At 38.1% G+C, this 11,013-nt stretch overlaps 1 non-coding gene across 1 annotated transcript; it reads left to right on the top strand.

Annotated features, from left to right (window-relative positions):
- Window positions 1–10,470: 10,470 nt before the first annotated feature.
- On the top strand, window positions 10,471–10,577 carry LOC133833305 (small nucleolar RNA R71). The gene has a single exon (XR_009892696.1). It is a non-coding gene; the product is annotated as a small nucleolar RNA R71 (small nucleolar RNA).
- Window positions 10,578–11,013: the final 436 nt, after the last annotated feature.

The raw sequence follows: 11,013 nt of genomic DNA, 5'->3' as shown, positions 1-11,013 counted from the left end.
TTAGCATTTATGGTTGAATGTTAGTTAATGATTTCGAAAATCATGGGGATTGGAAATCAATCAAGAACTTGGGTTTAAAACATGACTAGATTCATGAGACAAATTAGAGAAAATAGTGGGAGTGATCAGTGCTTTTAAATCAAGCATTTATGATGACTTGGTAATTAGGATCAATTACCATTTAATGTGGAATTGGTGGCTAAGGCATTTGGAGCATATATAAAGAAAAGACTCACTTCTCAATTCTCCTTTATGTGAACTAGAGAGAAAGAGGAAAAGAGTGGGCCTGAGATATAAAGAGAAGAGAGAGAGAGTGGAGGCCGAGAGGTGGAGCACAAGATCATGGGCTCGGGTTTGGACACAAGGTTTAAGGTAAAATATTGATTTTATGGTTTAGTCTTCAAGTTCTTTTGATGGTTATTGGAGAGGCATGGTTCTTATGGCTAGGATTCTAAATCTCTAAGGTGGTGGTGCTTCATAGTGGTTCGGCCCACATAACAACATAAGGTATCTTTGTTATTTTCGAAGGTTGATTAGTGTTTGTGTTAGGATAAGTTTGATTTATGGGAATGGTATATTATGATTTATGAGATAAAGCTACGTGTTGCATGGCTCATGCAAAGGGGTTTTTGGGCGTGTAACTTAGCTAATTAAGCATGATATTATCTAAATAAGGTTGTTGTTGTTTTATGGATAGGCTTTGATTGTTACGCGGGATCACTTTCTTTTTCAAAGACTCCACACACACGCCAAGGTAAGGAGGTTAAACAAGTTTTCTTGATTGCTAATGTTTATGGAATGCATGTTGTATGCTAAATGTTTCAGGGCATGTATTAGGGAATGTAAAAGGAGGACAAAGGTTGCCACAATTTTGACCATAGTAGTCGCAGAGAGGACCTAGTGCTTCCTCATAGTTGTTTCTCCCATTTAAGTGTGTAGTGCGTGCATAGGTTTCTATATGATGATTCTATGTTTTGTTATGATATGTTTATGAGAATGCTATGAGTTTGGTTTACTCTCTTTACTAGGTTGTTTAGCTCATCCCTCTTACCTTTTCCTCTCCAGGAAATTACTGAATGTCTTGAGATTGATCTAGAACATAAGTGTGTACCCTGTGGGGAGCTAAACCAAGTAATCCCTCCCTCAAACTTAAATAACACATTGCCCTCAATGTGGTAAAAAAGAGAAAAGAAAACTTACCAAACCACCACAAAATTATGGTGGACGAGGCGGCAGCTGCTGATAGGGGTGAAACTCTGGTGGATACTGAAAGTAAGGTTGTCGAGCTTCATTCATAGTTCAACGATTGACCAATGCATTCATTTGATTAATATATGTATGCTCATATGCATTACAAGACATCTAATATTGTTGCATATGTTTTTTTTTTAAAATAATATAATTCAACTGATCATGTGTATATTGGACGTTAGGGCCAATCAGTCCACCCAATGCCAATGGTGGATCCTCATCTATAGCCTCCTCATTTTACTCTTCAGCTTGGGTAGCTTCAGGTTGAGCATTGTGGACTGTCGAGGAGGATGACGAGGTCTTTGGTCCTCATGCTCAAAATAAGCAATAGGTGGAGCATAATTAAGCACTGCACCCTTGGTAATCTTGCCTTGCACCTTACCTTGAACATCAGTATTGTATGTGGGCACCCCATAAGTCTCACATAGGTCTGTTATAAGCGAACCATGTCCCAATCCTCCAGTAGTCATAAGTCGACCCACAAACCCAATATTGTTTCTGATTTGTTTCCCTTCATCAATCTTCATCCTTTTCATACTCCCATAAACCATATACAAACGATCCAACCCAATGTAAGAAAAATGTGTTGAAGGGATCAATCGAGCACTCACAATATACATCAATGCATGAACTATATGGTTCGATTGAGTCCTATACATATGCTTAGTCTCATCATGAATATAAGTCACTCGAGCCCTAGGACAACCAATATACTCTGTAAACTCTACATAATCAATCTTTGTGCGTAGAAACGCTCTAAACTCATTATGCTCCTCTGTATAATATGGAAGGTAAAGATTATTAAAAGCAGCCGCACTCACCGACGCCTTCTTCCCCCACACAAAACAAATGTTATTCTCCTGCTCCTGCCAATTGGCATAAAACTCATAAACCAAAGAAGCATTTGGTTTTTTAATTCGCCTTTTATCAACAAATGGTTGCCAACCTCTATCTTGCAGAATTACTCTAATGGGCTCATAACTCACCTTATCATATGGTTCATTTTGATAATGCATTCCTCATTCGAGAATCAAAGTCCTTCGACTTAAACGCTCATATTGTTCTAGAGCCTCTTTACCAATGAATCTTGATCTATCATAAGAGGCCAACGCCCTTGAGGATGAAGCACCACCACTACCGCTCTTTGGTCCCATTTTTCTCTTCAAAATCTTAAATTCTACAGGAAATTGGACAACACCTCCCCTTGTTTTTTTGACTTCCCCAAATAAAAAAAAACACCAAAAATCTCACAAATAATCTTCCCAAACAAACAATCAATACTCAACTAGATATTAGAGCCTCATAACCATCCAATTAACAATAAAACACATCAAAAGCACCAAAATATCAAGAGATTAAGAGAGAAATCATTTACCCACGATTAAGAGTGATGAAAGTTACTCCAAATTCCTCAAGCTTTCTAAAGATTGCAAAATCTCCCCCAAACTTTGAAATTAGAGTTTATGAGTGGAGAAAATGGGGTTTCAAGGTTATTTAGGCTTAATTGATGGTGGAAAATTGAATGAATGAATATTATAGGAGGATTATTGAAGGTCTTATGGAGAGATTTGAAGGTTTGGCCTAAAAAAATGGTGGATTGGAGGTAGGGAGTTCAAAGTTTGTAAAGAAAAAGTGAAGTAGTGAAGGGATAAATCTAAAAAAATGGGTTAAATTTATTTTATCGAGGACAAGTCGCGGATCATAAGGTATAGCATCGTGACCCATGTCAATTTCTGGGTTTGGATTCTGGGGAAACACGTCGTAGCTCAAGTTTTGGGCGTCGTGGCTCAAATAGATACTTGCCTAAATTTGCATTTTTTTAACTGTTTTCACAATTTCTACAGTTCATATTTACAACCTAAAGTCTAAAAAGTCCAAAATTAAAAAAAAAATTAAAGCAACATAAAAATGTAACACTAAACATAAAATAATTATCCAACTAAAATAAAAAAAACAAAATACTAAAAGGAACTTGGGATGCCTCCCAAATAGTGCTATCATTAACAACATTTAGTCGGACACTTGCTTCCTCTTCACAAGGGTTATAGATGGATGATGGTCTTGACTGGATCAATAGGACCACCCAAATATGGTTTTACTCTTTCCGTGTTCACCTTATATGTCTCTTGACCCTTTCTTTACAACTCCACTGTCCCATGGGGAAATAATTTTACCACAATAAATGGCCTCGACCACCTTGATTTCAGCTTTCTAGGAAAGAGCTTCAACCTAGAGTTGTAAAACAAAACTTGCTCCCCTGGCTAGAACTCCTTTCTAATGAGATTCTTTTCGTGCCACACCTTAGTACACTCCTTATATATCTTTGCATTCTCATAGGCTTCATTCTTCTATTCATCAAGTCCATTGATCTCCATAAGCCTATTTTGACTAGATAAATTTAGATTCATATTCAATTGTCTCATTGCCTAATAAGCATTATGCTCCAACTCCAGTGGCAAATGACATGCTTTTCCAAAAACTTATCGATAAGGTGACATGCCAATTGGAGTTTTGAATGTCATTCTATAAGCCCATAATGCATCATCAAGCTTCTTCGACCAATCTTTCCTCAAACTATTAATTGTCTTCTCAAGAATACTCTTCACCTCCCTATTAGATACTTCTGCTTGCCCATTTGACTGGGCATTATAAGCAAGCGATGTTCTATGCCTCACTCCATATCGATCCAACAATGCATCGAACTTTTTATTTCAAAAATGAGTCCCTTCATCACTTAGAATAGCTCTAGGAGTACCAAACCTAGTGAAAATATGCTTATGCAATAAATTAAGAACCACCTTCCCATCATTAGTTGGAGTTGTTGCTGCTTCCATCCATTTTGAAATATAGTCCATAGCTAGCAAAATATACTTATTATTATATGATGATGGAAAAAGTCCCATAAAGTCTATCCCTAAACATCAAATATTTCCACTTCTAATATACCCTATAGAGGCATCACATTCCTTCTTGATATATTTCTTGTTCTCTGACAGCAGTCACAAGCTTTTACAAACACATTCAAGTCCTTAAATAAAGTTGGTCAATAGAACCCACATTGTAACACTCTAGCTGATGTTCTTGTCACCCCAAAATGGCCACCACAATAAAGAGTATGGAAATGAGTCAAAATAGATAACATCTCTTCTTCTGGTACACAACGATGAATGACTTGGTCAGCACAATGTTTATACAGAATAGGCTCTTCCCAATAGTAATGCTTGACCTTGGAATAAAACTTTTTCAATTCTTGCCAAGACATCTATGGAGGTATAATGTTTGCAGCTATGAAGTTAACATAATCCCTAAACCACAGTACCTCATTACTAGCCTTCACTTTAAATAAATGCTCATCAAGAAAAGCATCATTAATCTGGACTTTCTGCATCCTTGGACTCTCATCAACCTCTAATCTAGAAAAATAATATGCCACCAAGTTCTCAGTCCCTTTCTTGTCTCTAATTTCCATATCAAACTCTTCCAACAATATAACCCAATGAATAAGACGAGGCTTCGCATATTTCTTGGTCATAAGATACTTAATAGTGGAACGATCAATGTATACAATCACCTTATTCCCAATCATATGTGGCCTAAACTTATCAAAAGCAAACACAATGGCTAAGAGTTCCTTTTCTGTAGTTTCATAATTAACTTGAGTATCATTCAAATTGCGCATTGCATAATAAATCATTCTAAACACCTTGTCAACTCTTTGACTCAACATTGTTCCAATTGCATAATCACTCGCATCACACACCAACTCAAATGGCAGATCCCAATTAGGTGCAATAACTATGAGAGCTTAAGTCAATTTCTCCTTAAGTATCTTAAAAGCATGGCGACACTTCTCATCCAATTCAAAAGGAACTCTATTCATCAGTAAAGTAGATAAAGGCTTCAAAATCTTAAAAAAGTCTTTAATGAATCTTCTATAAAACCCTGCGTGACCAAGAAAGCTTCTTGCTCCTTTAATGAAGACAGGAGGTGGTAAATTCTCAATTGTGGAAATCTTAGCTCGATCTACCTCATTTCCTCTACTTGAGATCATATGCATTAGAACAATTACTTCATTTACCATAAAGTGGCACTTCTCCCAAATCAAGACTAAGCGCGATTCCTCACATCTCTTTAGAACTAGCTCCAAATTGGCCAAACAGTTATCAAAAGAAGAACCATAAATAGAAAAATCATCCATAAAGATCTCAATACCCTTCTCTACCATGTAAGAAAATATAGCCATCATCGCCTTCAGAACGTTGCAGGTGCATTACAAAGTCCAAATGGCATCCTTCTAACTGCAAAACTACCAAACAGGCATGTGAACGTGGTCTTCTCTTGATCCTCAGGGGCAATGGAAATTTGATGGTATCCTAAATACCCATCCAATAAACAATAATAGTTATGGCCCACCAACCTATCCAACCTTTGATCAACAAAAGGCAAAGGGAAGTGATCTTTTCTAGTTGCCTTATGTAGTTTACAATAATCTATACATATCCTCCAACTTGTCATAGTACCTGTTGGAATCAATTCATTATTCCCATTCTTAACCACTGTCATTCCTCCCTTCTTTGGAACTACTTGCACTGGACTCACCCATGCACTATCTAATATTTGGTCAATCACTCCATCATCTAACAACTCTAGATGTCCTTGTTTTACCACTTCCTTCATTGTTGGATTTAATCTTCTCTGAGCATTAATTTTTGGTTTAACATCATCTTCCAACAAAATTCTATGCATCACAGTCATTGGATTTATTCCCCTTATGTCCACTAGAGTCCATTCAATAACAGTCTTGTGAACTCTTAATTCCCTTAATAACTTTTCTACCTCCACCTTTTAGAGATATGAAGATACTATAACTGGAAAGGTCTCATTTTCTCCAAGATATGCATAGCATAAATGCTCGTGAAAAGCCTTCAATTCCAAAACAGGTAGTTTCTCAAGGGACGATAGTGGTCTCTCAGGCCCTTGACCAAGTTCTTCAAACCTTTTCTCTCACAACGGTCCATACGATTGTATCCAACTAAAATAACTCACTTCCTCCCCACAATCCTCTTCATCTGTGGCATCGACTGTAAGACTCAACTCAAGAGGTTCTTCAACTAGCTTCTGACTTATCACCACTCCATATATCACATCAACCGAATAGCAACTATCACTCGCCCTAGGATAAGTCATGGTCTTGAATACATTGAACACTACTTCATCACCTTGTACTCTCAATCATAATTATCCTTTTTGTACATCTATTAAAGCTTTTCGAGTTGCTAAACACAGTCTCCCCAGAATAATTGGGACATTCTCATCCTCCTTCATATCAAGAACAATAAAATTCGTTGGAAAAATAAACTTATCCACCTTCACCAACACATCTTCTATAATACATCTTGGGTGCTTAACTGATCTATCTGCCAGCTGTAATACCATTGTCGTGGGTAGGTTCTCCCAACCCAAGTCTATGGAATATGGACAATGCCATCAAATTTATGTTTGCCCCAAAATCACACAACACATGCTTGCATTCAAACTCCCCAATGGTGCATGGTATAGTAAAACTACCAGTACCTCTTAACTTTTGTGGGTGCTTTCTTTGCAAAATGGCACTGCACTCTTTAGTCAATGCTGTAGTTTCATAATCTCTCATATTCCTCTTGTTAGAAAAGATCTCTTTTATAAACTTGACATAGCTAGGCATTTGTTCTAGTGCTTCAGCGAAAGGTATGTTAATATGTAACTTCTTGAACACCTTTAAAAATTCGCAAATTGTTTATCTAAATTCTGCTTACAAAGTCTATGTGGATAAAGAATCTTTATATGATGCTCAATGCTCACTTGTGGTACCACTTGTTTCTTTGGAAGGTTTTCAGTAACCTTTTGTTCACTTGACTTCTTTCCTACTATGTCTTGTGCCTTTTTCTCCTGAGTCATCTCCTCTGATTGATTCCTCTTTGGCTCTTCATACTATGTTCCACTTCTCAAGGTGATGGCTTGGCACTGTTCTTTAGGATTTACCTCAATAGTGCTAGGCAAATTTCCATGAGCTCTATTTTTCATCAAAGTAGACAACAACCCTGTTTGAGTCTCCAAACTCCTTATAGATGCCCTTGTCTCGGTCATGAATTGGCTCAGTACATCAGTTTGTGTTTCAGGTTGTTCCATGGGCATTGGCTATTGTGGTGGTTTATTTTATGGTTGATAAAATCCAGGTGGAGGTTGTTGGTAAGATTGTTGGGGTTGTGGGAAAGGTTTTTTATTTTGTGGAGGTTGATATCATGGCTGAGGTTAAGGATAGGGTGGTTGTGTGGTTTAATTATTTGACCAAGAAAAATTTGGGTGGTTCTTCCAACCTTGGTTGTATGACATGGAAAAAGGGTTATTGTTTTGTCTTTGATATTTTCCTATGACTTGCACTTCTTCCATGGGTATGTTATTCATATCTAGGAAAAGGCATTGATTTAGTGGATAGGCACTACCGCATGTCTGACATAAATTACGTACTTGCATGGCTTGGGATGGGAGATTGGTATGTTGTAATTGTTTTATTAAAGCTTCCACTTAAGCTGTATGCATGGAAATAGCATCCAATTCAATCATACCTGTAACACCCTACTACCTTAGAGTCGTTACTAAGTGAGTTTAAAATGTGCAATTAACTCGCTAAACGAGGTTTTCAGAACTAAAGTGTGATTAAAAAAAATTCAAGGCTGTAATCTTTGAAAATACTCTATTTCACTGAAAGTCTCAAGCGTCTAACATTTGGGATCCCAAAATAAGGTTTATAAAATATTTACAACTCAAAATAGGTTTACAGATAACTAACTATCAAAATCACAATTTAATACATCCATTTCTCAAAATGCCCCTAACCAAAGCAGTCGGGCAGGCCAAACATGTACGCGCCGCTTCATGCTCTCCGTACTCATGGCTGGTTGACTTTTTCCTTGCCCTTACCTGCAACACAGAGCACCCATGAGCCAAAGCCACGCAAGAAAACCCACACAGCACATAACATATGCATATTATATAACCATTATATCACATAATCCACAGATAAACAAATAGTCCATCAGACTAAGCATATACGACCATGCCGTCCCAGAAGCATTACCAAAGTCTGGGATCTTGGTCCTCACCGTAAGGATATCCCATGTATCCATTGGGGTCTCACCCTAGTGATGTGCACTCTGCGTGCCAAATGTTACTCTCAGCCCCACTGCCGTTCTCGGCCCTTTGCCGTTCTTGGCTCCTTGCCATTCCCGGCTCCTTTGTCGTTCATTCTACTATAATCACATATAGCCTAACTCAAACAACATTCAAGCATATAATACTCCAATCAAGGCTACACCCTAACATGTAATACAATCTAGGGTCGTGCCCTGCAACAACACTATGGCCCCATGCCCTGCTCTACGGGTACTACAGTTTTCTTACCTGTATCCCGAGCTTCACAAAACAACAAAGTCACGAGCACAGTCCTTTATCCCGAGCCCCTCCAAAAACCTAGTCACAACACATATAAAACACCCTTTAATACTAACCAATCCAAAAACCACTTCCCGGGACCAATCCCACACTCTCAGGACCTCTAATTTCCCAAAACAATACTACGGAAACATCCCCCAAGTCCCTGGGGAAAATGCCCAAAATTGAAAATTTTCACTGCCCAGAAAATAGCCTAGCACCACGGCACTACCCTCTAAGGGCCGCAGCGCCCAGAAAGTCTCCCAGCTCCTGATGCAGCTCTGCACCGCAGCGCCAAAGAACAGGGCCGCGGCGCCCCTTCGCGAACCCAGAATTTTGGGTTTTCCCCTGCATTTTCCCCGAGCCAAAACACCTCCAATCCAACCCAAACACATACCTAAACCCCAGAACCAATTTGAAACCTCAAATGAACCATCTAACAACCTATAAACACCAACAACAAGGTCAAACACACAATCACACCCAAAATCCACACTTTGGTTTCAACTTCAGAAACTTAAACCAATTGGCCAAAAACTTAAACCAAAGCTTGAAAAACTTAAACCATACTTCCAAAATCTTAAACCACATCAGATACAAAATTTCAAAGATGTTTAAAACTCTTACCTCAATCAATAACTCAGCTTGAACTCCCTCCAATCCCAGCTTTAAACCAATTCCTCTTGATTATCAAGCTGAATTCTCATGCAAAACCAGCCATAACTATCTTTCAATTTTCATTCTTACTTTCTAAAATCAAGCTTGAAACTTAGAAAAACAGGGGATAAATTCTTACCTCTGAATAATCCTTGGCCTGAGTTTGATTTTACACCCTTAAGCTCTTCACTAGCCTCAAAGAACTCAGCTCACTTCCTCTTCTACTTTGCCTTCTAGGTTCTTAGTTTTGCTTTTCCTTCTTGATTCCTCTAGCCTTCCAGAACTTAACTTCAGTCACACTTAGCATAAAGTATCGTGAATATTCATTTCCCTCAGCTGAAGCTATGTAAACCTCTGCCAAAAGACCATTTTATCCCTCCATATAATTCCTTTCCTAACTAAACCTCAAGGGCCTTTTTGCCATTTCACCTTTCCTATAATTCTACCATTTCTAATCCAAAATTTGTTACTCTTAATGGTCACCAATGGTCACTCAAGTTACTAGCTTACCATTAACCATTAACCATTAATTCTCAAACTCTAATTATAAAAATTCCCAAAATACTCCTAGGCTCCTCCCGAGTCAGGTATTTAATCCCGTTGTGACTTTTAAACTAATTAATTCCCTAGGACCGTCTCAGCACGTGCATCACAATAATATCACCACTCACACGTGGTGCTAATCATATAATACAATTATCACATTTATGCCCTCAACAGGCTAAGATTACCAATTTACCCCTAACAAACAAACAGGGCCCACATGCATATTTTTTCCACCTAAACATGCATTCTAATAACATATTCATTTAAATTCATATATTACATGTTAATTCACTTATTTCCCTCCAAACACGCTAATCAAGGTCCTAAACCTTATTAGCAAATTGGGGTATTACAATACCAGTCGCATTCTTTATTTGTCCCCTCTCATTAGGCCACTGGTACTTGTTCATAGCCATCTCTTCTAGTAATTCATATGCCTCATTAGCACTCTTGCTCATGAACACACCCCCTGCTGCTACATCAATTATTGTTCGAGTAGTACCATTTAACCGATTGTAAAAATTGTGAACCAGCATCCACTTCTCTATACCATGATGGGGGCACTTCCTTAACAGCTCTTCAAATCTCTCACATGCATCATATAGCAATTCCCTTTCAGTCTGGTAGAAATTATTAATATCCCCTCTCAACTTTGTAGCTTTTGTTGGAAGGAAAAACTTTTCAAGGAACTTCTGGGCTAGTTCCTCCCATGTTGTAATAGAATTGACTTATAGTGAAATTAACCAACTCTTTGCTCACTCTCTTAGTGAAAATGGGAAAAGTCTTAGTCTGATTACCTCTTCACTCACCCCATTCATCTTAAAAGTTGCACACTGCTCCAAAAATTTCCTATGTGCAAATTAAGATCTTCAGTAGGAAACCCCCCAAATTTAACGGTAGACTGCACCATTTGTAATATTTCCAGCTTGATCTCAAAGTTATTAGTGGAAACTATGGGGTGTCGGATGTACGAATGAACTCCCGTGACAGTGGGAAACACATAATATTTAAGCATCCTTTGTCCTTGTTCCATAGGTACCTCTGTAGCATTTGGAATATTATTAACATTACCAGCATTGTTCACTACAT

This window comes from Humulus lupulus, chromosome 4, assembly GCF_963169125.1.
Source record: "Humulus lupulus chromosome 4, drHumLupu1.1, whole genome shotgun sequence".
In the NCBI taxonomy this organism is placed as follows: Eukaryota; Viridiplantae; Streptophyta; class Magnoliopsida; order Rosales; family Cannabaceae; genus Humulus; species Humulus lupulus.
Note: the sequence above shows the minus strand (reverse complement) of the source record. Positions and strands in the feature narration are given on the sequence as shown.